At 40.9% G+C, this 24546-nt stretch overlaps 1 long non-coding RNA gene across 1 annotated transcript; it reads left to right on the forward strand.

Annotated features, from left to right (window-relative positions):
• The first annotated feature begins 71 nt into the window (after positions 1–71).
• On the forward strand, positions 72–22547 carry LOC138684561 (uncharacterized). The gene is made up of 4 exons (XR_011323809.1): positions 72–1073; positions 1918–2225; positions 19002–19103; positions 22132–22547. It is a non-coding gene; the product is annotated as an uncharacterized lncRNA (long non-coding RNA).
• Positions 22548–24546: the final 1999 nt, after the last annotated feature.

Below are 24546 nucleotides of genomic sequence, written 5' to 3' on the forward strand. Positions count from 1 at the left end.
CCTGCTTACAGCAAATGCAGTTGATGTGCTTATTACCTAAGGTGGCTTACGTCCACGTCCCTGCTGCAGGGCAGTGCCGCGTCTCCCAAAGGCGGCATGCCACCCTCCTCGTGCACTAACGCAGACCTTCTTTTCCAGTTCCCTGGAAGCTAGGCCAGCCTCTCCCAGCACAGCAGCCTGGAAAGTCTGGTTGGGGCTGTGGGAGAGGCACCCTGCTGCTGTGCACCCACCGGGGCTGCATCATCTGCCTGGAGAGGCTGAACTCAAGGAAGCCTTGCTACAAGGTACAATGCACTCCTGCAACCTGGCATCGCCCCCAGTTCCCATCCCATGGTCTCCATCACCCGCAACTCAGAAGACAGATGCTATGAGACTGTTGAAGTATTGAGTTATGCATCAGATATTCTTATTAAGAAATCAGAAATAAGTAAAAGAAATACTTCATCTCCAGAAGACAAACTTCTCCCCAGCATTAACAACTGCTTAAATCCTACCCCCTCTCCCCCCAAAAAACAGGTGAAGATTTAGAATTTTTTTCCAGTATGAAAATCTACGAGAGAAAACAGACAAGCGTAAATATTGCCTGCAAATCCCTCACATGCTGAGAGTAGCTCTTGGGACTATGAGCAGCTCATATTGTGCCGCCCAAATAAACTGAGTCATCCTCTCTCTAGACACTGTTACCTAATTCAGCCTGCATGATTTGACCTTGGAGTTCATAAAAGTACATTGGAACAGAAAAGATCTCAGAGAGCCCATAAACCTAACAGAAAATTTGAGAGTTTTGAAGAGAAATTGCCTTTTTCTCTCTGGAGAAGAAATAGATCAGTTTGTGGGAGTCTTGTGTGCACACAGTTGCCATCACACTAACTTTTCACTTCATTTATGGATGTACATTTGCAGGTGTACAGCATATGTCTTATCAGTGACCAGCACTATGTCCTAAATACGCTGACCCTGCCTGCAGCACTAAACTCTGACACAGCAGTAGGTACAGTATCATTTAACCCTGAAAGGGTGGGCAGAGCACTGGAGGGGTGATGAGGCTGAGCACATGATGTACAATACCACAGGTAAGATCCAAACCATTCATTTGCAATCTAAAAATGCTTCCTTCAGCATGAAAGATTTACCCCTTAATTCAATTTCTGAAATGGTTAATTCTCTGCATAACCTCTAGCAGCTTGTTTTCAAATATCTCTGCAGCTGAAATACACAGCCATCTGATTAGGCAAATCCACATTCATTCCTACTCACCACAAACCTCATCACCTGTCTTACCCCTGCTCCTCCCACCTTCATTCAACAGCTCCGCAGGGTTCAGTTGGAAGGGGGTCTATAACATCTCTGGGGCATTAACATTTTGTGACTCTCTTCTACCCTTACAGAATTTACACTCTGTCCTGCTGTAGCTAGTTGTAAATACATAGCCCTGAAACACCATGTGTAGTCTGACTCAAAGTTTCAAGCCCAAGTAAAACGAAAAGCTAGACAGAGAGCTTGTTTTCCATATTAGCATGAAAGGACGACAGGACAGTTTTACGTACCACTCAGCATACATATAGCCTTTTGCTTTAACTTCACACAGGCCAGACTTCTGTCTTTTCAGAAAGACATATACAGAGATAAATTTCAGGGCTAGAAAGACTTTGTACTAACTAACTAACCGTTCATAGTTTAAATGAGAGCGCATCCCTCCTGGTTTGGATTAGCTTTTTGGTAAACAAGTTTTCAATGCACAAAGATAACATTATGAGGAATATCTGGAATGCTCTGAATAACTTATGCAAAAGCTACTAAACAATCCCTCTGTCAGTGTCCTTCATAACTCGTCACATATATTTAAATGCTAGAATCACATTTGTACCTGTATATTTTGCTTCTATAAGAGCACATTTCTCTCCATTCCTCTTTCAGAAGCTGTATCTGAACCACAAAAGTGTGACAACAATACACAGCATGGATCACTTAGCTTAAGCAGAACCAGAAAACTTTAAGTCACATATAAAGACAGTATTACCCTTTTCCCATAAGACCACTGAAGTCAGGTCATAATGAACAAGGGACAAAAATAATTAGGAAGAGAGTTATTACCTTCTGAAGGGGGAAAGTAAACCAAACATTATCCAGAAGAGTAGCTGCTCTACTAAGGAAAACCAGAGCAACACTTTCATCCAAGCAACACAACTGTCAAAACCTACTGCCAGACCCACAGAGCTGAGAAGGTAAAGGAGAACACCACCAGCATTTATAACATTCTCACAGGCATCTGCATTTTACTAAAGCTCAGAGGGTGGTCAGGTGTGATCTATCAAGTAGGCTGCCTGTAGTTAAAACCCATTAAGCAGCTTCAGGAATTGCTATTGGGCATGTTTATCAACTGCTGAGTGTTCTCTTTGAGTGTTTATGGAGTTTCCTATTTATCTGAATTTCACTGGTCCCTGCATACCCATAGAGAGAATATTCTAATTTATTTTAAGCCTCACAAATCCCAACACTTAATCCTATGCTAAACAGAGCTTGTGGCTTACATTAAGACAAAAACTCAGGACAGGTTACCTGTGAGGATTATTGAGAACCTTTAGGAAGAAAATGGGGTTTGGGGTCGCCCTCCTAAAGGGCAGGTATGAGTTAGTTCTCCTTAACTGATAGATGAGAGTCTCTCGTCTGACCTTGAGCTTCTGTAACGATAGCAATTACGCAGTCTTTCCTGACGGTTTGTTCTTTGTCAGTTTTGCTTTGTACTGGAAAGTTTTCCCTGATATCAAAGTTACATTTCCCCCCTCCACTTGAAGCCCTTGGCTTCTTATCTTCCTCTGTAGATTAATCATCCATGACTGTAACATGCTTAATGTAGAAATTGCATCTCCCCTTGATCATCTTATTTCTTGACCGGACATGCCCAACTCTGATTTTTTCCCTTGTACATTCTCATTTTCCAGACCATTTACTAATGCTTTGCTATCTCTAAATTTCTTCAATTTGTCTGTCTTTCAAAAAATGTGGCACCCATAATAAAGTGAGGAACTCTGTGAGAGCAATGAGTTCTTACTTGTAAAAGTGACAGTGTAGCATAGTGTCACTCTTGCTTTTCATATTATGCTGACATAGTATTTGCGTGTTGTTTTGATCCATTATCATCCTCACTGCTCAAACATTTTTTCACTGTACATCTTATGGCTGACTGAAACTCAAAAGGTATCAAATGTGCACTGTAGGTAGAGCTGTCAGAGCAACTGGTTGTCAGGATTTGATTCTAGAGAGAGCACACTGTCTCTGTCGTATAAATCAAGTGAAAGGGTGATGGAAAACGTAAGCTAGTTCATCAAGAACCATGAAGGTGTGGGAGACCTGTTAGCTATGAGATTATTGAGGAAGGAAGTAGAAAAGAAAACTGAAGAAGGAAGGAAAAAAACAAATGGAAAGGGCAAAGTTTAAATAAATCTAAACTAGGTAATAATTCAAATTTAATTTGGGAGATAAGATACAAATTGTATGGGCTTATTAGATTGATTAATTACCTCTTCCCCAGAACTTCCATCCAAATGTGCCAACATCCCTGCTCACTCATGTTGTATTTACATATATAAGTATGTATGATTGTTCCTCTGGAGTTCAGAGTACAGGTGCTTGTAAAATAAACCTCAAACATGGCATGGGAGACATTCATGTTTATTTTCTCTCAATTTCTATATTTTAAGTATAAAATACACTTACAAAATAATGACTCATATTATGGGTGTTAAATGCCAGTCTTGTAAACTCAACCAGCTTCTGAGGGTTCTAACCAAGGAAATTAAGGTTCTGTGGAATAAATTGAGATGTCCGTTATATCCACAGAGCCGCCATTGTCTTCAAGTTATGTTCTCAGTGACACTGAGCAAAATTTACAGCTGCAACTAAGTTAGTAAGTCTTGTTTATGTGCAATGGAGCCCAGCCCTACCAGAATATTAGGAGCATAAAGCAGTATTATTTTTTTTTTGTTAGTGAAGGTAGCAGATAGATACTTCAATGCAAAGATCTGCACAAAGATCAAGGGAAGAAGAGGGAGCATTTTAGACTCCCATTTTTCCAAACAAAAGTGCACTTGAAGATTCCATTTTACTTTCTGAATTCAGTCCTCTTGTTCTCCAACTTTGTATTTCAGGAAGATGCTGCTGAAATTCAGATGCCGTGGGTTTTTCTCTAAATATTTTCTCTTCCACTTCAATATTGTTTAAACAGACAGGTATGCATTCCTACTACGGTTTCAAGACATTCAGTATCTTGTTTTTGATCATGTCATGGGATAGCTCAAAATCATGTGCACAAATCTTTAATGTTCTAATAATTCATTGCAGAAAGTTCTTGCCTCTTCTCTTAAAACTTACATTGGCATGCTTAAGCAACTACAGTCATGTTCTGCTCTAATGCAGGAGCAAGCGTGACAGATTTGCAGTCAGAATATACTGCTTTTCTTCTGCCAAAGCCCTCTACGGAGCACGCCTGGAAGCAAGGTCTTTTCTCCGATGAGTGGCAGAAGCTTCAAGCTCCCAGGTGTCCCAAGTGTCATTTCTTCCCTCAGAGGCAAACCACCACTGATCTAGGAACTGCCAGTAGCTGATTTCCATAAGACACAGTCTTGATTAGGATCAATAACAGTCACTATTAATTTGTGTAGAGTTAATTGTCGTTCCTCAGATGATGCTAAACAAAAAGAGAAGAGAGCTCATTTTCTGTTGTCTTTCCATTCTCTAGGCTGCACAATGGATGTGAGAGCATCTGGGCACTCTGCTTGCTGCTCAGGTGTGCCGATGTGGAGAATCACTCCTCAGATCTTTTGGCCATCCACCGCATACGTTTAGATGATAGTGTTTCCTGCAAGTAAAGTCAGGAACAGATTGTTGGCATGTGAAGATCCACCACCTCATACAGCATGAAGTTATCTGGGTCAGCAAGAAGAGAATTAGTAAAAGCAGCTCTTTTTTGAATTAAAGTTGATTGGAAATATTCTATCCATAAAATTTATGATGGCCTCAATGAGACAAGGGGAGTCAAAAGAATCTCAGTAGACATAATAAAGGGGGATGAAAGATGATGTTTAGCGCTTACATTGTTGAAATTAGCTGTGGCAGAGACAGTCCTTGATAAGAAGAGCTGGCCCCAAGAACTAGCCAATGAGGCAGAGACAGTTCCTGATAAGAAGCAGGACCTGGCCCCAAGAGCCAGCCAAGACTGGTCTTGCGGCTTGAGTAAATACCAAGAAACTGCTGAGCCTGCGCAAGAAAAAAGGTTGTTAGCTGTGACGAAGAGGAGTCATCTATCTTCATCTCTGTGACCACCAGACGACCACCATAAAGAGGCACTGCGCAAGCGCAGTTGAGAGGAGACTATGGAAGTGACCTCTTGGAGTTAATTTTAATATGAAGCGGGGATAGGTCATGCATATGTATAGGCGTATTGTGAATATGTAATACCTGACTGTATAAACTTGAGGTGAACTGCCGAGTCGGGCACGCACAACTTTGGTGGGACTACCCCCCGTGCTGCCCAGCGCTCAATGAACAGACCTACTTTACAGTCTCACTGATTGTGGAGTCTGTTTTCCGCACGTCACTCAACACACAAGGGAGAGGCTTAGACCTACGTTTTTATTTCAGTTTCTTGTTATGAATCATTTGTCATGACCAGCTAACGCACTAAAGGGAACTGTTGTCTCATACAGTGCTTTTCTGTGGCTAAAGGCTTTGCTCCAGCTAACGTATCCCTGTTGAGCTTCTCTGCCAGCTTTTGGACATAATGTCAATGTTTTACTAATCTTTACTAGACTTGCTCAGAGAAAAACAGATTTTAAGGGACCACACTCACCATCCCGTTTCACCTTATCAGTAATCATTCAAACATCACAGCTTGTGCCATTATAAGAGACAACTGGGGTTTTTTGTTTTGTTTTGTTTTGTTTTAACGACTACCTTTCCCCAGGTACCTCTGTCTGGGCAGTGCTTCACTGGGGCATTAGCGCCCAGTCTGGGCTGCACTGTCACTCTGCGGACAGCATGATGGAGAGGAACTGAAGGCAATTTTCAGAAATGACTGAGACCGCAAAAGAGCTGGAAATCACAGGGGTTTGTGAGAAAGTTTCCATCCCTAGCCCGAACAGATTCAAGCCTATAATTGCTACCAAAGCAGGTTGGATCAGTTCAAAAATTGTCAGTGGCTTTTTGGAAGAGGCATGGATTTCCATGACTTTTTTAGAAATTTCGGAAACAGGCTCATGGCATGTTATTGCATGTCCCTATGGTTTTCATGGTCTTGAGAGGAGAATTTGGAAGGAAAGTTATTTTTGCCCCCCACTGGAACTTTTTTTGGGAAACAACTCAGCCTCTGATTTGGAAGGTTAGGAGTTGATTGCACCCATGCTGTTCTCAGTGAAAATCTTCTCACTGTCTCCAGTGGGCTAAAGATTGGGCCATAAATCAAAAATCATGTTGAAACATGGGTAAGTGATATGGACACTATTGATAAACTGGTCATTGGGATTTTGATGAAAACTTACTACAAATCTTTAACTCTATAACTATCCTTTGCATCCTCCTGTTTTAGTTGTATCATCATGCACAAAGGACATATTCTTTATAGAATATTGGAACGACCATAGTCATTCAGATGAAAATACGGTGTGAGGTCTGTAAGCAGTTGGTAGTGAGGGTAAGCCACTTACTACACATTCCCCTCTCCACGTGGATGTAAAAACAAATGTTCTACATTGGAGTACTTGGCATGTACAATTGCGCTATTTACTCAAGTCTGCTCTGTCTTGCAGTTGCAACTGTTTGTTAGTCGTTGTTCTCTTGATGATTCCTTCAGTACATTCATCTTTCTCTAAAAACTGTTTGTTTTCAGGCTTGCAGTTGTGGACACTCTTTTCCTCCTTCAAATATTCTGGTCAGAATTTTTAAGAGATCTTTAGGGATCAGGCCCCCAGTATGAGAAGCGAGGAGAACTGCATAGCTTACTTTCTTAAGCATGGTTGAAAATCCCACTCTTCACTCATGCAAGGTCAGGACTAAAAGGTTAAAAAAGATATACTTTCAGGCCATAATCTTGCAAGTATTTAGGTACACAAGTTGAATTAGGCGTGCACAGAAGCATTTGCAGTATGTGGATTTAAATGGAGATTTGATTAGAAAAGGACCTTTATATATGCAAGGAAATGCCATTTTGAAGGAACATTTTAATACACTAGTGTGTCTGGGTTTCCTAGATACTTAGCAATGGAAAAAGTCAAACTTTTTAGCTCCGGTATAGCTTTGGATTAGCAAGCAGGTCCTGCACACACATTGTATTTTATATACCGTGAACAGTTTCCTCTTTATTAATCCAGCATGCAAGGCTTTCATTTCTTACTGAGGCCCATCTTTTTATTTCTTGCAGATTTTAAAATCTGTTGTGTTGGCACTTTACTTCTTGGAGACCACTGGTGTCATTTTCTCCAAATTGTTAGCGTAAACAGTCTGTAACTTGAGTAAGCCAAATGTGGGTGTATTAATCTTCCTAGTGCCAGCTAAGCAAGCCTGGCAAGGCACAGTTTAATTCTGATATGAGAAAAGTAGTAAATAATAATCTGTTGGGGTTTTTTTCCCTTTTTAGTGCTGAAAGACCCGGATCCTTGTAAGTATATTTGGCTCTTGTAAGTTAAAAGATGAATAGAAGATGAAGGAAATTCTTTTTATAATCATATACAGAAGCAAGGATGAGAAAGTTAGGAAAGGAAAAGAACAGCATGGAGTATTTTAAATAGTGGTCAAAAGGGAGACTAGCATATCCAGACAGCTGGCATCATCAGCGTGAGTTAAAGGCTGGCTCTGTTACATCAAATAAAAGAACACATGACTTAATGAGTGTTCTGCAAGATAAATAAACTAAAAACTGACTACTGTCAGACATCATTCAAGATATCTGCCACTCTCCTTAGGGAGAAGTCTGCCTCACAAGCCACTACATCAACTTCAGCATATGGTTGCAACGCAAGACGTCCTCCTGTACTGTTACCATGGGGTAGTCCAGGTCAGATTTGTGTGGGATGCTCAAGCCTGACTTTCAGGACTGAGAGTGTAATTCAAGTCTCAAAGCTTGCTCTGTATTAGCAGAAGGTGTGGTGGCAGATTTCCCACTCCTCGAGTTGAATGTCAGGAGCTGTTACTTCCACAGCAATGTTCCCCCTTCCCCTGCAGCCCACAGATAGAGCTCACTGGGTTTCTGGATCAGGATAGATGGCACAGAGATGCAGGAGAGCAGGAGGCAGGGTGATGCCAAGGGAAGGATCCAAACCGTCCTGGCAGCAGTGTGCTTCAAACAAGAAAATATGGAGAGCCTCAGACAGTCAGTAATGCCATATTTGCAAGGACATCTCTGGGGCTTCAGGAACGTGCATGGACAACTTGCTTCCCCCAAAACATTCAAAATATCCAGGGAGATTATCAGCACTGTGGAGCTGATTTCATGCTTTCTCCCAGGAGGGTAAATATCTCTCCTTTCATTCATAACCAGGGAGCAGAGAGAAGATCCCATCACACGCCCATTCTAGCAAAGCTCACATGTAATATGAATCCCCATGGAATTACTAAACCCTGTGTTTATGGGCTTTATATTCATGCTCCACCCTGTGCTTAAATCCTTTGCTGGGAGGGGGCTGGAGCTCCCTGCCATCTGAGCATGGGCTACCAGGGAAAGAACAGCCTAACGTAACACCAGCTTCAGCCTCATAAAAATGTCACGGATCAATTCACCTACAGGCTTCAGTATGACCTCAAATAAATCACTGAAGACCTCAAGCTTTTGAGATCCAAGCACTCTTAATTACTCTTGATGTGAACAGGATGAAATGGGTTGCTCAATATCCTACCATCCCCAAAGTTTCAGTATTTACATCTATTGAAGGGGTTTGCAGACACACAGAGCCCTGGATTGCTGTAATATGTTCTCCTTGACAGGAGGTGATAAAATTCCTTGGGAAAATAGGGTTGAGTAATCCATCTCAGAAGCTTTACACACAATAATTATTTACTACTGTGCTTTCAGGCTTCTCAGACACACACAGTCTTCCACCCTGCAGAAGAGTACTGATGCACTCTGTCAGAGCTCTGGTGTTGCCATATGAGGTCAACAGCACATTTCAGAAAGGCTCTGAAATCTTTGCTCTGCTTTGCTGGTTTGTTTTTTTTTTTTTGTGAGAGGGAGGATCCTCCCTGATCTGCGGTGGCCGTTCTGCTCCTAGCAGAACAAAATCCAGCTCCTTCATTCCAGACCTAGACAGCCAGCTTAAACCTACTGCTCGCTGCTCCACACTAACAGCAGAGAATGCCATAGCTGCTGCTTTTCTCTGGGCAACGGAACAGCAGAGAGGAGTGGGAGGGATGCTGCTGAATCCTAGCAAAAGCATTTCTGACTTTGTGCAAATAGGTAAACACACGCTTTCAAATTTTTAAAGTAAAATTTACTGTAGCTGCAAAGATGTTTGCTGTTTAAAAGAAAGCATTGCCTTCTCCTGCTTGAAATCAATAATTAACATTGCATTTTCTCTGACATTCCTGAAATGAACACAAATAATCATATATACACAAACAACAATGATCTGTCAATCACAGCCCATCACTATTTGTTCTAGAAGTGGACAAGGCCAACATATGGGACAAGAGCCAGTAAGAAAAATAATACTGCAGGAAGCTTTAATGCTTACTGTAACCACAGCCTGAAGCATCAGCGTTTCAGACATCAATAATTTACAGGAATAGATAATGACAATAGCTTGGTTCAACTTCTTATATGTCCCACAGGAAATAAATTGACTCAGGTAACTGGAGATACACTGCAGTGAGTTCTGAAGTACCAAATTCTGTAAATTTGGGTCTAGCACTCTTTCTGATGCTGCTAACAGATGTGAGGGTTGGGCTCAAGTCTGTGATGTAAGGGACAGTCTTGCCATTTATTTCAAGAGGCTTTTCAATAAGGCCCTTCATGGCATTTCTCAAGAGGCTTAAAGTACTAAACCAAATCATCAGCTTAGTCTTCAAAGAGGAAATGCTTCACTTTGTCCATTCGCAAAAATTTAGACACTTCTGGGATGTCAGGCAGCAAACATTAAACCCAAGCGAGACATTATTGTCCCACTGAAATAAATGGGCATTTCATCATTGGTTCTGAGACTAATTTCCTAGGGTGGCAACATACAAACACAGAAACAAAAGGAGGAGGATCCACAGGTGATTTAAGGAAAGTCTATACCCACGCTTCTTAAGTGAAAAGTAAAATCTACTTTAAAATTGAGAAATTTTAACATTGAGACAGAAGTACAGCAGCAGAAAGCTAATGTAATTGCCTTTTTCTACAATGGCAATGTATTTTTAAATATCTTCAATTCTTTTTCTTTTAAATAAAATACAGTGAAATAATAGAACAAGAACAAAACGCTATCAAATTATAACGAAACCAGCTACTTTAATCCGCAGGTGACAGAACCAATACCACCTTCATTCTTTATTGAAATGTGTTATAGATGGGCTCAATTTCCTTATTCCCTCTGCTTCAGGACAGTTCACTGTTTAAGATTAAGAAGCAACAGCACAGTAAGGTTGGACTGGTACTGGGCAAAGGAAAGTCATTAGAACAAGCAAGAAGCTGAATGATAAAGAATCTATATAATGTCTTTGTTTTCCATGTCTGACCTATGCGGCACTTTTTACTAATCTAATATCTATGTTCTCATCACTTTGAACCAAACTTACTTCTAACTCCCAGGTCTCTTCTCTATTGATCTCTGTGGCACCTTGTTCAGGTCCCGAGTAAGTGTCAACCGTACGCATTCAAATGGCAAGAGATTTAAATCAGTGGTGAGATCATTTTTGAAATCACGAGAATCTAAATCAAATCAGACAGTGTTTTTTCTTTATATATTTACCCTCCGTTTTTGTGACTTCTGAATGTTAGTTTTCAAAATCTGCAGCTGTGACAGCTAGAAAGTCTTTTGGAATTGGAGCAGACATTTGTATGCACTCGTGTGACTACTGATGCTTTATGAAACACAAGCAATATCATGAAACATAAGCAGCAGCATGAAGCACGTAACACATATTAAGTTAATAAGACAAGGCCTGTTGTGAGAGATTTCCTATCTAAATAAAGCACTCTGCCTGTTTGGGGTTTTGAGCTAGATCTTAAGATTTTTCTGTCCAAAAATAATAGCTCTTCTGGTTCATATTTAAGATATGTTCATATGTTTATCAACAAACAGGTATTTAGCAGTAAAAGATCAGAGAAAACCTTAAGAAGGCAGGATAGACTTCTTGACATTGCAAAAATTCACTCATTTTTATTTCTGGACTGAAACCATTGCCACTGCGGTGCTGCTGCAGGTACATAGCTGATGGAAGCGGAGTTGGGGACAAGGCAGCCCTGGAAAGCCTGGGTGAGGCCTTTCCCAACCACAGCCCCTGTGGTATGAAGGGGACCGATCTCATCGCGTGTCCATGAGCTGCTGTGGACCTAAGCTGAGGTAGACGAGGAAACAGAAGCAGTGGGCCCATCCGCACACAGTTCTTTGGAGCGGACTACCTGTACACCCCAGCCTTCCCAAAGGTGGCTGTTATCCCACCAGGTTCCTGGCACATGAGGGTCATCCCGGGAGGGAATGTGTCTCCCAGACCCTCTTTGGGCTTTTTGCTTCCTGCTCCTCTGATCCGTGGCTAAAGCACAGATGCTCAAAGATGCCCAGGTGCCCTTCTTCCATGAGTTTGACTGTCTGTCAAGCTGAAAGTAGCTCAAGAACAGCCACATGGACCAGCAACGCACCTGACCCATTGGTCTGACTCCAATCACAGGCTGTACGTGCCCCCGTTACACACAGGGGACACGAACACCCCAGGCGATGCCATTTACATGGGCAGCCTGAAATGGAGAGGGCTGTGCTCCTGACCACTTTGGAGACCACTCTTGTTGAGTGCTGTAGATATAGTCATCAGCTGGTTTGGCTCCACTAGGCATGTAGGCTAATTTACTATAATCTGCCATTTCTGCTAGGTTTTCATAAGTGTTCAGTGCCTGCAGTTGGGTTGGGTATGCAGAAGAATCCAGCTGCAAATTAACCACTGGAGTGTTTTCTAAAAGCAGCTTTTACTGGGTGGCAAATGCATTTGAAAATCTAGGAAGAAGAGGCAAGCTATAGAGCTTGACAGGGCAAAGATGTGCATCTTCAGGGCCGGTCAACACCCTCCTAACTCCATGCTTGTTCCCATCTCCACATGTAGTCTTCCCCCACAACTGAAAGCAATGAGATCGAAGCGCCTGTGAAGGAGCAACTCTCTCTTAGTTGTTCAGATAAGCTCTGAAATACTTTGAAGATCTATCTCTGACAAAGAGTACAAGTCCTTTGAAAAATCTAAAGCAAAAGAAATAAGGATCTCTGTCTCCCAGCCTCTCCATGGAAGAAGTCAAGAAAAAATGGGGTGGGGAACAGAGGTTTCACCAAGCCATTTATTATCAATCACAAAGGCATCTTCTAACAAATCATCAACTTAATTCAAACATGCTGAATTTACATTTCACTTAATTTCCTTTCAAGGTTGTTACAGGTAATATAACAACATGGTCATTGTTTTAACTCCACAGGGATGTTGTCAAGGCAGTATATTACAATATATGAAGTTAAAAAAGCCATGTTGCCAAATTTATATTATTATGTAATTTAGTTCCCAGTGCCATAAATTTCAGGTGGCAAGTTTAGCATTTTGAGCAATTCATCTGGAAAAGTGACAGTATATTTATTTCTACCTTATTTCTCCTCTGTGTTCACATAATAGAAGTAACTGGAAAGCTATAGCGGACCTGTAATGTAATAAATACAGCACTGCATAAGATATTTGGAAGCCTGTGACAAGGCAAAACTATAAATGTAGTCCTCAATAAATCTCAGGTTTGGTATAGTACCTGTTGACCAATGCCATTTCCTCTGCTTAAATATTGTGCAAATGAGTTCTGGGGCAGATTTACTGGGGAAGGGGGAGAATTGAGAATGGGGTTTTAGTCCCAACTATTAATCTTAGTGGTGCAATGCCCTCTTTCTTTTTCAGATGACTTGGGGTAAGTCCAAAGCTACTCTACCAGTTACACTGGGGCTCTACCTGCCTCTGGCATGTGATATGCATCACAGATGTGTATGCCGTAGGCACATTATTCAGCAGCAGCTCTTGTTGTGATAAATGCAGGTGGTCCACCTATATATTCAGTACTTTTTTTCTGATTGGTATAAACTGACCCTCAGTAATTTGTTATTAGGAAACTCCAGCTTCACAGAATTGACATTATGATACCCATAATATTTTCATAATCTGTGAAGGCTAACAAGTGTTACTATGGAGTAAGCACTCCTGTCCTTTCATGAAGTGCTTGATAGAATTAGACCTTCTCTAGAGGTAGGATATGATTAATATAACCTCACCCCCAGATCTAAGAATACTTTGATTATTTGCCCAGATAATTAAAGCTGTTTACTTGTTCCATGAAAGGCCAATTTAAACAGATTGTGAACCTTAGCCTAGGGAGCATTCAAGATTGCTGCAGCTTGTTACTGGCAAAGGATGAATTTTAATACTACCATAATTATTTCATCATTATGAACATACTGAGGTTGGTACAGATGCTTCCTAAAAATGGGATTATGATCTAAGTGTGCTGCAGATATACAGAAAGCTGTCAGCTATTTCATCAGCCTGCCTCAAGGCTAGAAATAAATTATTCTTTAAGGAAATGTGGAACACTGACTATAACCTTTAAACAGCTAAGGGAATTATGTTAACAAATATAAATATGCACATGTATGCAACTTAGTAGAATGACCAAATTACTATCATTTGGGGCATCCAAATGTTAAGGTATATGATTTCTTTCCCTGCAGGTTCTGATATTACACTTTTCTTTCTTAATACTAAGTTCATCAGTATTCTCTTAGGCCTCACGGGAAAATGAATTATTAGAGGCAGGGATGATAGCCAAAAGGCACAGGGTGTAAAATCTTTGCAGGGGGCTTGCAGGAAAGGAAGAGGATGTGTTATAGGGTCATGCCTATGTCGGGAGGTTACGCCTTTATCAGGTACAATGCAAATTCACCTTGCATTATTTTTGTTCCTTTAACTCTCTCTGTGGGCATCCATATTCAGAAGTAAGAGAGACTTTTTTGGCTCTGGGATTAACCAGAAGAGCTGCTGGGGACTTAGGAGGAGTGATATCAGCAGGCCTTTCTTCTGAGAAGGATGCTATGAGTTGCAGGAATGACTTGCATTAACAGACTGAGTGGGTGCTCTTAATCCTCTTCAGTGCAATTGCCAAGGTTAGACAAAGTGACTGGTAAGCGACCTCTCCTGTCTTCACTTGGGTCACAGATTCAAGGTTTTCTGTATGAGTGCAGAACTAGTGATTGCCTTAAAATAAATAAATAAGGAAATAAATAAGGAAATAAATAAGGAAATACATATTGATGTGGGACTGTGGAGAGGTCTGAAATGTCTGTCTGCACACTCAGACCTCTGCATACTTCTCATGGCCTTTCAGGAGTCTTAGTTTTCATTGGTAGTGAAGATCAACAGATTTTATATGGAAGGTTTTTTCTTCCAGTTTACATTTTATTATAGAACTAGCTGATACAGACGAACATCAAAATGATTTTGTTTTAAAGGCAAAAAAAGGGGTGGAGGGAATCCAGACTAGTAGTCCATTTGCAGTTCCAATAGGACCTCTCATTTTCCCCCTCTAATTGCTGGCATAACCTTCAAAATGGGATGTCACTACTGCCCAGTGGCAGGGAAAGGTCTTCTGTGGAACAATATACTCCCACAGAGGGCAATTACATAGATAAAGAAAAGGGATGATGGAAACAGTACTCGGTTAATGAGATATAAAATAGCGGAAAGGTAGCAAAAATACATTTGAAGGGGAACATATGAATTCATGTGGGGCCTATTTGATCTGGTTTACACATTCACTGATATTTTAACAGAATGTATTGCTGGTCCATTACTATAATACCAAATTCCACCCAAGTATCACATAGATTTATTATTTTTTACATAAAAATACTTTGCAGAAAATAATTTTTAAATGTTCCTCAATTCAGGACACTGAATTTTGTCTTTGAAAATGTTACAAATTAACTTGCTAAGGTAGTATTTTGCCCCTCTTCCTATGCTTGCCTCTATTTTGTTCAGCTGGGTATAGCGTAGATGAAGCATAGTGGGCTACACTTTTTGTATTCTTGACAGCAGGAAACAAAACAGCAGGGAAAGAAACAAAACAAAAACCTTAGCTGTTAAGAAAATCAAGAAATCTCTGCTAAATGAGTCAGCAAGGTCTAGATCCTTGCTCTTCACACAGTCATGTGCAGAAGTGACTCTGTCACAAGAAATCCTTTTAAAGAATTACAGTTTTTAGGTAGAAGCATGAAAATAAAAAATAGGGTTTTAACACCATTTGATCTCTTCTCCAACATAATCTAATGCTTTGCTAGAAAGCACTGACATGCCAGGATGCAAGCCCCTTTGATTTTAAAGTAAATAGGAAATGAGAAAAACAACAAAAAACATCCCTAACCTCTAATTGCTAAATCGACTTTTCCATTTGTTCAGTTTAGTTAACAAAAAATTAAAAATCAGAGTGAACTTCTGATACATGAAATGTATTAATTAGAGTAAGCTAAGGAGGTATCTGTCCTCAGAAGACCATATGGCTTAGAAGTAAGTAATTCCACATCACTGGTTTGCTGGCAATAATGGAGTGAGGCGGAAGAATGAATTAATTTTAAATCACATCCATAAGGGAATGGATTGTTCAGAATGTTCTTTGTGCCACACAATGACTGTAATTTTAAACTGCTAATACCTTACAATGAGACCCATAAATGGGTTATTTCTTGCCTTTCATGGGGCCAAATTCTGCTCTTTTGATGTTCTCGTGTAGCTGTTATTAAGATCAGTGGAAGTCGAGCCAGCTTTTACAAGTGTGGGATTTGTTTGAAGTCTATTTGGACACAGTCAGATAAAGCCAGGCTGCCCAGCTCAGCTGTTCCTCCCCACATGCCACAAAGTGCACACAGCATTGGGTTGTGCAAATAGTGGGCTCTTGCCTAACTGCTCCCTCTTCCCATCCATTAGCAGTCTTTTGGGTCAGGGGTTTGCCTTCACTTTCTTTTTTTGCAATCCTGGTTAGCTCAATGGGTCTCTCTCTATCACGGGTTGCCTGTGCTGGGGCCAACATGCCTGACGAGCAAATTCCCTGGAAAATGTAAAATGTGAGAATGTGTCTTTGAAGCATAGGATGCATCTGACAAAGCTGAAAATACAGCTACAAATTTAAATTGTTCAAAGTATTGCACATCATTACCTGGAGAAGAAAGCTGTTGTTTTTGTTGTTGCATGTTATACATTGTACAGCCAAGCCAGAGACCTTGATCTGCAGGATCAATAGGAGATTAAAATCTCCACCGTGTCAGGAGTTACGTTATTCACCGGCAGCGTCTACCACGTTGGCTGATGTTGGCTGATTTATATATGGGAGAATGGGTACGGGCACTTAATTAAATACAACCGAATTACAATGACCATAGCTTTGAAAGACTGAAACTTAAGTGATAACACCGCATGGCTTTGCTATTTTCTTCCTAGTTTCAAGCCTCCCTGACCAGAGAGGCACCACATCGTGGCCCCAAGAGCAGCTGGGCAGGGGGTATGAGCCATGACGCATGCAGGGTCAACCTGCCCTGACGGGATGACTGCCCACAACCTTGGCAAGGCATAACCCACCCCTGGGGCGATGGCCTAGATGTGCAAAGGTAGTTGCACGTCCTAAACCTCGCTGGTGTCACCAATGGGCAAACCTCTCGAGGTCTAGATGCTGTTTAATCTACAAAAGGGTCTGCCAAAACTACCTAAGGAGCATCTACAGCCATAACTGAAGCTCCACACATCCTGCTTAAGTTGCCAACTCACCCTGAAGACACCTGAAAACCAGAGGTGCTCAAGTTCTCATTGGCAAAGGTCCCACAAATCTGCCGGTGATGCCCTGCGCAGCTGTAACCTGCAAACCAGGTGCTGCCTTGCCAATCCTGCCTGATCGGCTGGGCTCTGTACAAAATGAGAGGGGACGTGAGGCAGCCCTCCGCTTTCAGAAAACAGCTAGAAAATCTGGATGTAGGCGACCTGGGTTAAATTCAGTCCCCTTGTTAAAGGGATCTGAGTCCACCTCTAGGCAACTGCTAGCCGTTATACCATACAGTAGTCAACCACGGAGCATTAGTCATCTTCCCTGGTGGGACTGCTCCCTCTCATGTGACATATTTAAAATATCTAGACCACAATGAATGCTGTTTAGCTCTGAAAGCTATGCTGTTTCACTTAGTATTAAACTAAATAAAGCATTTACTGGTGTGGGTAATGGCACTCAGGTTTCCCTGACCCACATCATTACTAAATAACAGAGCCAGGCCCAAGCCCCTTTGTAAGGTGAATATTTAAATTTTCCATGCCAGGCACAGGAGCTCCGATGAGAACTCCTCAGAGGAAATCGCCTACTGTCGGAGGACAGAGTAATTCCTTTTGTGCCACTGCAGAAAAATCTTTCAGGGGGAGGTACTCTAGCTAAACCCTGCTAATGCATCAGCTGCACTTCTGTGCAGGTATGGCCTTGAGATCTCTACTCTCTTCTACAAAAGATAAATGTGAGATCAGGATTATTAACTGCGTTAATGTAGAGAAGCGGACAGAGAAATACGGTATGATCTAGAGGGGGTCCATAGGAAACTGGAAGGAATTATACTGATGCTTTCCCACATCATTAATTTTTGTGTTCAGGTGTATTCTCCTCTGAAGGCATTCATCAGCAATCATATACCATGCAAATGTGCTTCTTTTTTCTTATATGGAATCAGAAAACATGCTCCTGTACATTTTTTTTTCCTGTATTGTTTTCCATGAAGTGCATTTGTAAAAGAGTAGAATTGACTAGAAGAGTTCTGTGATCCTGTTAGTTCGGAGATAAGCATCGTACTCAATTCCTTTCTGTAGCTAGAAGTGTCAAAATGATGGAAAGACGCAGAAGAACAGTGGCAGAAATAGAAGTTTGATGGGGTGAAGGAACAGAACAGAAAGATTGGAAGAGGCTAAAAAAACCTTCAATGATCTTTGCATATATATAGGCAGTTTAGAAAACATTGTCCTGGTTGGAATGTATCCACTGAAGTCTAATCAGCCCCTGAAATTCTACCAACAACAGCCCAGAACAACAGCTAGGTCATAAGAAAGGAGATCAGCTCAATTTTTTGGGGTCCTCACTGAGACTGAAACTTCAGCTCGTGTCCCACAAGCCAGAGAACATAAACTATGACGGGGGGCTCCTCAAAAGTGAGCAATACTTGTGTGCTTACAAGCAGTAAGCTCCACCAAGGATTTTAAACAAGCAGCTCTTCAGAAAGGGATCCTCAGCATATCTACAGCATAGCCTGGTTGCAGGGGGAACGGGTGCCAGGGTGGATGAATGAGAGCCTGGCGTGTTGGGAGCACACATCTGAGCCCAGGGCAAGCTCAGCTCACAGAATGTCACTTGCCTCCTGCTTAGGCTTGACTGACCTCAATCCCAGTGGTGTTGTGGGGTACCCTCCTTTCTCTGTTTTCTGCCTTCGCAGCTCCCATGCAAAGTCAGTGAGAGACAAAGCGTTGAGGTATGAAGCAGCTACTGTTCATGTTGGTGTAAATTGCCAAAGGAGGAGGCAACTTGTGGATCCTCTCTTTCTCCCTTGCCTGTCTCTGCTTCACTCACTTCTTAGTTTTCCTTATAAAAGTAATAAAGATTCATCTTAGTGATCAGCTCCAGCCCAGTTCCAGCCAGTTGCCTTTGTAAAGAAATTGCCTCAGCCGTATGACTTGGTCTTAACCAGTTCTCTTTGTCACAGTGAGATGACTACAGAGGTCTCTTTTTTTGGCAGGGCATCCCCACTTTTTTCCCAGAATCACTGAGGCACATGAAGGCTCTCCACAAAGAAGTGAGAGATGAAAAACGAGTCATAGAGGGACTGTCGTGGACAGAGGTAATGGCCCCAAGTCTCATTTGCCCTGAGGTTGCTTTATGTTCTGCTGCATGTGTGAATGGACCTCAGAGTGTACCTGAAAAAAATAAATCTGTTCATACCTCTCTGGCACTGCTAGGATGCTGCAGTGGGTCACAGCATGAATTGAAACAGACAGTCTGTCTTTCAGCTGGGACTTGAACTGTGTTTTGCTTTTACTGCATACAGGCAGTATCCTAATGGAAGAAAAATTTAACAGGACGGCACTGAGCAGCTCATGGAGAAACACAGACCCCCCCCGGAAGTGGAACAAAATGTCTCAAGTCTGGCTCTCGGTGAAGCACCCTATATTCTCTGCCAGTGCTTACTTGACAGAAAAACTGCCAGCCATAGCAGTCAAATGTGCAATACTTTGTCTTGCAGAATCTGTTGCTGCCACACTCTGCAAACACACTCTCCCCAGGCAGCAATTGCAATAGGTATTGTATCAACATGGCAGCCAGCCCTAACAAACTTTTGTTCCCAGATAGACTTATTCAGCTGTCTTTGTTTTGCTCCACTGTAGTTTTACGTAAGAAACCACAGAGAAGTCCAAATCCTCTGAAACTAGCCAGTGGTAGAGTGGTGTGATGGTAAATAAAAGTGATGGCTGCTGGACAACCTTGATTCTGTCCCAGACCTTGACTTATTTTGGGACCATACGCAAGCCATTTTATCACTTTGTGCATTTTTTGCCTGCAGACTCTTCCTTTGCTTTGGCTGCTCAGATGGTCTTCTTTCCAAATGAGTCTGCATCTCCGGATTCTTGTCCAAACCACACAATAAATAAACAAACAGTAATAAATGGCACCTCTTGAAAAGTGTCTTAGCAACACAGGAGCAGACCGGATAAAACAAGGGCACTCCTGTGCACTTTTACCAGGGGAAAAGTACGTATGAGCTAAGATGGGTGTCATCCTCCCACTGGGTGAATCAGAATGGCTGCATCAAGTGAGAAAGGACTAGCAATCTGTGCAGCGCTCTGACTGCGCTGCAACACCAGCCAGCCCTGGAGACGATGGGGAGACGATTTAATAGCAGTGCACTGCAATACGCTGAGAGAGGTGAACACTTCTAGGGTAAAGTGCTGCTGCCGCGTGGTCCCCTCCTAGCTGATGAGAGTTGAAGAACGAGCCCTTATTGTTGCTCTAGGTAACACGGCTGCTCCGAGTTATTACTAATCTTTACATGGTACCAGGAGTGCTGACACAAATCCAAAAGAAATTTTTAAACAGCAGCCACAAAGATACAGCAGAAGAAAAAGATAAGGGCTGGGAGCTAAGTCAGAAGCAATCAAGCCTCCAGCTTCATTGCTTACTGTAGAAAATATGGACTGTAATTGGAAAAGTTTTAAGCTGTATCTCAGAGCAATTTGTGCAACTGAGAAGTCTGATAAACACAAATTAGCCTTGCTTCTTACAGTTTCAGAGTCATTATTGATAGTTTTAATGCATTACACAGATAGAATAAGAAGAAAAATGATGGCAACAGCGTTCGGTATCATTTATTTTTTTTATCAACCCACAGAAGCCTTTATTTGGGGAAAATACAAAGCTGACATGTTTTCTCATATTTCAGGTTTACATTTTCTCAGAGAGTAGACTCTAATTTCCCATTGTTAGATATCTGAAAGGTTCTTATTTCATATTTAAGTTAAATATTTTATTTGCAGAACTCTTGCAATTTTGTCTCTATGCATGTATACACCTAATTGGAGAATAAAGGTCATAAGTGTTAGTCATTCATGGAGAATGATTAACTATTACACAATAGATCCACATATCTATTCTTAATATTCCTGTAAAATTATTCATTTTATGGTAAATTTAAGAAGCATCTATAGTGCATTATTTTTTTTTTTTTTAGATAAATGCTCTATAAACAGCCGAGACTATAAAGCTAGCTGAAGTCTACACTGTTTGGTCTCAAAAATTCAATACACTGCAGTAAGCGGGAAAGATTAAGTGACTTGAGTTCAGTAGTTTAAAAATATTTTCCAAGTCTTCTCTGTGAGAGGCTAGAGATTGTTCACATGACTTTCTCCCACAGAATTACGATCACAGAAAGCAAGCAATTACTTTGTCATACTCAGTCCAGAAAAGAACACTTGCATTGAAAGAAAACTGCTGAAGTTGTACAGTTCAGCACTCCAGCAATAAGAGATACCACATTTGCCACCCGTTAGCATCACTTTATCAGTATCACCGTTTTACAGATGGGAAATCCTAACACAGAGAGATGAAGGTAAAAAAATACCCACTAATTCTGGTTGCTCTGTTTGAAATACCTTGAACCTACTTTTTTAAAGGATTTACTGTATACAGCAGCTAGCGTATCAAATGAGTTTCCATGGATTTGAACAGCATTTGAAAGTTATCACTATTTCTGCAAATGAGATCAAATGGATATCAAATCAGATAGCCAGAAAATGAAGAAAACATAGTAAAAAGACCACCTGTGAAATACCTGCTTTACATGATTTTCTTTCCGCAGTGTCTTTTTCTGCATTTTCTTTCTGCAATGCCTTTATTCATTAACTGCACCTCTTCCAAATCCTGCATGTGTCTCAAAATCTGTGGCTGGTATCCTGCAGAAAAAGAAGCCGCATTCATTAAAAATTGCACACCACCAGGAAACTGAAAATTGAACCTAAAACTGGTTGATGCTTTCCTATATGAAAATTTTTGTCTTGTAAATCGGTGATGTATTGAAAGCAAATATTTTTGAGGAATGTACTGGCTTGAGTGCTTTGAAATTTTTTTTTTTTTTTGCTTAACTACAAAATGTTAGATTGTCATAGTTTCAGAATAATACAGTTATGAGTTATATCACTTATTTCAGATGTATTTTATTTTATGGTGCAACAACGTTCAAAGGGATAAATGTCAAAACTATATCCAATTTTTTGAACATTATGAGTGAGAAACCTGTCACCTGACATGACTTTTTTTCACACTTTAGTCTGAAAAGTGATTTTTTTTCAATTCCTTGGTTTCCTTTGCCTTTTCAGAACATTCCCTCCATCCCCAACCATGGAATTTCAGAATGTCCTACAAACTGGAAAGGTCAGATTTTGCAAATGTCACAAGGCTCTTTAACACACATATAGGAAGTCTGTTTTTAAAGTTGGGCGCTCTGGGCTCTTTTTTTCTGCTTCTTTGCTCATCAATTTCCATTTTCCTCACTGCATCCTAAGATGTCACTATATTTATTTTCCAGCTTCCTTCACCATCTTCATCCAGCTCTGTTGGTCCTTATTTCCAGTCTTTGTTCCCATCCCACTCATGACATCTTTTTTTTCAATTGCTTGCCAGCCTCCTCCCCTCTTTCTCTTTCATAAGGAGCTCCTTGACAAACTCCTCTTTTCTCCACAGGCTTGTTTTTTTCTTCCCTTGCTTTCAGATGAAGCAGATTTTTCTTCTGAGGTCCAGCACAATGGCACGGAGAGCTCTGAAACCATTTTGTTACTCATAGTCCAGTTGGCCAAAAGAAGCCGGTAACACTGCTGCTTACAGCTGTACTTCTTGACCTTGCTTCAGGTGATGAGGAAAGGAAAATAAAAATTACTGATGCTTAAAGAAAAAGACTGTCAGGTACCATTTTGTTTTTCAACTTATGTGAAATAACCTACGTTTCTCAGGCATTGTTCCTCAAAACAGCTGCAATGTCTTGAAAATAAATACCTAAATAAACCCTAGAAAAGCAGCCAGAGGCAGGCGTCTTTTAGCATGAAAATTTTAGACATTAGTAGTTAAAAGCTTGACAAAGTTGTAAGAAACTGAGGGGAGTTTCAAGGGCAACATCCACCAATTTTAATAATAGGCAGTGCTATCCGCTCCACTGATAATAAAATACAAAGTGAAATAACCCATGAGTAAAGCAATATGTTAGCAACGGTGTTAGCAGATATTAGTCTCCCTCTGGTCAAATCCTTCTGGCCCAACATTAAACCTACACGCTAGTAGAAAACAATTGACAACATGCTTTGGGATTGAATTAGAGGCTTCTAGCTTCTAAAGTTACCTTACCCTTTTTTTTGCTTAAATCACACAAGCATATGCTTGAGTTTCCACTGGTAATATGAACCCTGCTTGAACCTGAGCTGACCTGTACAGAGCCAGCTAAAATGCCTATGTATTTATGTTACAATTTATAAAGAAAATCTGGATAAAAGACCCATGGTGATGAAGGAACTGGCTATACCAACACTGGCAGTGAGCAGGACATACTACAAAATAATTTGTGTTACATGGCAGTCTGGACAGAGTTCCTGAAGGATGCTTTAAAAGGTGCCAACATTGTATCTCTCCTTAGCAATTAATCAAAAAACAAAACAAAACAAAACAAAACAAAAAACTAAACAAGAGGGAAAAGTTGTGGCTTAGGTATATTTTGCATGGGGTTTACTGAGAATATTCCGTCTCAGCAGAATAACAGTGACTGATAATGACTGAAATGTTATTTCTTTTGTAGCAGCATTTGGCTTTATTTGCATCAATCATGAGAGTTCATTCAGTCTTTTTTATTAGGTTGGGATGTAATGAATACAGAGTGGCTGGCAGAAAACTCGGTCTGCTCTGGAGGAATAAACTGTGTGGGCTGAGTCTCATCAAAGCCATTGTGCTGATCATGGTTATGCAGATAATGGTTAATATCTGTTCAGGAAAAAAATTTTCTTTTGATCCCTTTTTGTTTTTTATTTTTAAGGAGGAGTGAATAACTACTGACTCTGCCTAATCCTCTATTCACTTGTTGAAAAAAAGTCCTATTTTAATTTGGCTGAAAGAGGGATATAATGGGGTTCACTCTTCACACTGAGCTAATTACAGATCTTGGGCAGCTCTTACACTGTTCAACTGTGGACTAGTGTAGTCATTAGTGCCTGTGCTCTTGAGTCCACTGAGGTGTGTGGTTTGGGATGCCGGTGAATTTTGACAAAGAAGTGGTCCATCTTCCCCGAAGCCAGTTTGTGAGCTGCACGTGAATTCACGCATGAAGCAGCTGCAGCCCAGGCTCCGGCCCAGGCTCCAGCCTCAGCTAATATTAGTTGCATGGTCTGACATTGACTGTTTATAAATTGCCACCAATAATTATTAGCTAGCATGCTCAATGGAGGGGGAAGATCATCATGAAATAAGACAAAGGGTATTAAATGACAAAATGCAACAGCATACTAACATACTAATGCATCTAGAATTTGCCACAGATACAACAGACTCTTAGAAGTCATTCAGGCAAGAATTTGTTTTCTTCTAAAAGGAGGTGAAGCTATGAAAAGGCATAGGAAGATGAAGGTCTATATTTATCTTAATATATTGGGGCCAAACAAATTATATTTGCAGGATCCAGGACACATTTCACTCACCAGCCTAAAACTTACTGAAAAAGAACAAGCCACGACACAGATATAGAAAATACTCCACTC

Source organism: Haliaeetus albicilla, chromosome 3 (assembly GCF_947461875.1).
Source record: "Haliaeetus albicilla chromosome 3, bHalAlb1.1, whole genome shotgun sequence".
NCBI lineage: Eukaryota > Metazoa > Chordata > Aves > Accipitriformes > Accipitridae > Haliaeetus > Haliaeetus albicilla.